Consider the following 3,318-nt stretch of genomic DNA (forward strand, 5'->3'; position numbering starts at 1 on the left):
CCACACCTGCTCTTCTGCAGTGTGACCTCGCTACTCCCTTACCAAGAGGTGAATCTAATTGCTTTCCCCTTGAATCTTGATCACTCTTAGTGACTGTGGGTCATGCTATCCATTGAGTCTTCCTTCTAGCTATTAGGAATACAGATGTTACACTGGGAGCTAAGATGTAAGTTGGCAGGAGAACTAAACAGAAAGACCCTGGCACCTGGATGATTGTGTGCGTTGTCATTTTGGCCATGGACTACCAACTCAGATTTACAGGGCAGAGGAATAAACCTTCATCTAATATAGGCCACTTATTTCAGACCTTCCTGTCACAGCAACCAAACCAATATCCAAACCAACACAATTAGAGACTCTATAAAGAATCTAAAGCAGTAGCTCACTGTTAAGTATATAGGACATTTCAAACACTTAAATCATCTACTGCCCTCCAGAACACAATCCCTCCCTTCAGTAACAATCTGTGGGGCCCCTGTACTCATTATAGTGGGGTGATTTTTGTACCTGACTCATTGACCTCTTTTTTCTATCTCTTCCCTCAGAGTCATCAACAGACAATAGTAATTTTTTTTTTCATTTGTAGCAGTACTTAGTGTCCAACAGAAACCACTCCATCTGTTAAACAATATCTCGACTGCAAAGCTTCTCTTACTGTTGGTGGATAGATAATGACATGGACAGTCACTATCACCGCGGCAACAGTACCCAGGAACTATCAGAGGAAAATTGCATATGGAAGGCTGGCTCTTGAGTAGTCATGCCTCAGCTTCCTCTGGGGTCTGCTTTTTCTGCAAGTCTGGTGGACAGTAGTAATCTTTTAAATCACTTAATCTCACCAATCCTTGAATGTCTCATCTCCAATGACTCACTTTCCTGCCATTTCAGCCCCCAGTTTTACAGCCCACCCCAGGCTTCCTCATGACACTAAATGGCACCACCTGTCAATTTTAGAATCCTGCCATTTTTCTCTCTGATTCCTGCTCCTGGCCACCTCTCTTACTCTCTCTCTGCTACAAACCCAGTGTTTATTTTCATCATGTTCTTCACTCCTAGGTCCTATCCTATGTGTGGAGCATGATTTTTTTCTGACTGGCATTTTTACTGCTATGGGCCAAACAGTTAGCATTTTCTCTGCTACCCTAGAATCTTTCCCTAACTTCTTCACCTTCTGCCGTTACCACCTGGTCAGCCCTAGCTTGGGGTCTCCACTGGACTCCCACAGCCCCTGCACAGAGCTGTCACTCTGCTCTGTCCATTTCAGTTTGTGTGTCGGTCTCCCCAGTGGACTATGAGCTCTTTGAGGTTGGAGACTGACTTATTCATCTCTGTATCTACAATTTCCAGCAAAAACACGTCTATCAGTTGGAATGCCTCAGTTGTTTCTGTCTCCATGCCTTTTGCTTATGCCATTCCTCCCTCAAAATATGTCCCCCTACTACATTAGCTCCTTTTAAAGTCAGACAAATCCTGTAAGGTTCATTTCAGATGCCACATCCAAGAAGGTTTTCCTAATATACTTCCCACTTCTGAGGCTCTGTAGCATTCACTGGTATTTCTTTGCAGGCACTTTGATTTTGTAGTCAGTTCAATTACTGAGCACCTACTATTCACTTGGTGATATGCAACCCATTTCACTCCTGCCTGTTCTTTACTCCTCATAAGTATCCAATCATCCTGACTTTGCAGATAAGGAAACTGAAGCTCTTAAAGGTTAGAGTGCCTTTGCCCAAAGTCACACAGCTAGAAAGTGGCAGGACCAAGATTCACTCCAAGGTGCTATTCTTGTGCTGAACTTTGTTGCCCCTGAGCTTCTGTCCCTTGTGTAAATGTCTTGTCCATCTGTGTATGTTCTTGAGGCAAGGGCTGTGTCTCTCACCTTTATGTCTCCTCTAACATCTAGCCCAGCTTCTTGCACAGAGTGAGTGCAACAGAATAAACAGAAAATAAAATACCGATTCAGGGACTCTCAGAAAACACCTGCAAGGCAGCATGTAGATCCCTCCCTCCACTCCCATTTCCCCCTCACTGACTCAGGGGGCCTGGCTGCCAATGCGCTCACACCAGACTCTTCCAGGAGCAGGTGCTAATTCAAACAGCCTCATTAACAATCTGTGGGGCCCCTGTGCTCATTATAGTGGGGTTTTAACTATATCCAGTTTCCACAATTCAACAGCTTCTATTTTTAACCATAATGGCAGGATCTATAGGAGAAGGAACGAGCAGGATCTAGTATTCTCCCATGTCACTTTATGCCCCCTCCTAGTGTTCCACAGGAAAAGAACCTGCCAAAAAGCAAGAAAATACATCAGATCGGTGACATACATTGTGATTAATATCTCACTGTTTACCTGTTTTCTGGCTATGTAAATGTTATAGTTTTTTAATCAAAGTAAATCTAAAAACTAAGACAATTTACCAAGCTATCACCAACCATGACAGTTTACCTGTGCCCAGCCATATAGTTTCCATGATACCACAGCAATCTCAAACATTCCTTCCTTCCTAAACATCACTTCTCTTCTAGGAAGGGAGGCTGAGGCCTCATAAGGCTCAGTTTGGTTTTGTTTAGTCTCAGTTTTCCCCATTTTACTTTGCTGGAATACTATAAATTATTTCTTGTGAATTATTTCTTGGCAGAATGCTTAGCACAAATTACACATAGTGAATGTTTGGTGAATGAATAAATAATCTAGCTTGGTGCTATTCAAGCCTTTTTAAAACTGTGCAAAATAAATAATATAATGTATATTCCCCTTATCTCCCTCTGAAACAAACATTTTCTGAAGCATTGCCTACCTTTAGTACCTGCAGTGCACGCTGATGTTTTCCCTCCACTCCTGTACTATCCTATTATCTCACTTCTTTTAAATGTTGGTTGTGGCACATGGTCAGCACTTACTAAGTGTTTGCTCTTATGATGACATGAAAAACTGCACCCTAAGCCACTGTAATAAACTGTCTTTATAGTTCTTAGATGTCTTCCATAGTGAAAGGAACATTTGTGCTGAAAAGAACCCTAGAGGTCAACTAGTTCCACTTGGTCATTTCACAGTTGGGGATGGTCTAAAACAGTGGTTCTCAACCTTGGCTGCACATTAGAATCACCTGGGAATCTTTTTAAAAATCCTGATTTCTGGGCCTTATCCTCCGGAAATTCTGTTTCTTTGTTATGGGGTGAGGCCACAACATTAGTAACAAAGAAACAGAATTTCCGGAGGATGAGTCCCGGAAATCAGGATTTTTAAAAAGATTCCCAGATGATTCTAATGTGCAGCCAAGGTTGAGAACCACTGGTCTAAAGAGAAGGAAGGGACT

At 42.4% G+C, this 3,318-nt stretch overlaps 1 non-coding gene across 1 annotated transcript; it reads right to left on the reverse strand.

The window, feature by feature from the left end:
- Nucleotides 1–578: 578 nt before the first annotated feature.
- On the reverse strand, nt 579–816 carry LOC132232153 (small Cajal body-specific RNA 13). The gene has a single exon (XR_009452296.1). It is a non-coding gene; the product is annotated as a small Cajal body-specific RNA 13 (non-coding RNA).
- Between the last annotated feature and the right edge of the window lie 2,502 nt (nt 817–3,318).

This window comes from Myotis daubentonii, chromosome 3, assembly GCF_963259705.1.
Source record: "Myotis daubentonii chromosome 3, mMyoDau2.1, whole genome shotgun sequence".
NCBI classification, from domain to species: Eukaryota; Metazoa; Chordata; class Mammalia; order Chiroptera; family Vespertilionidae; genus Myotis; species Myotis daubentonii.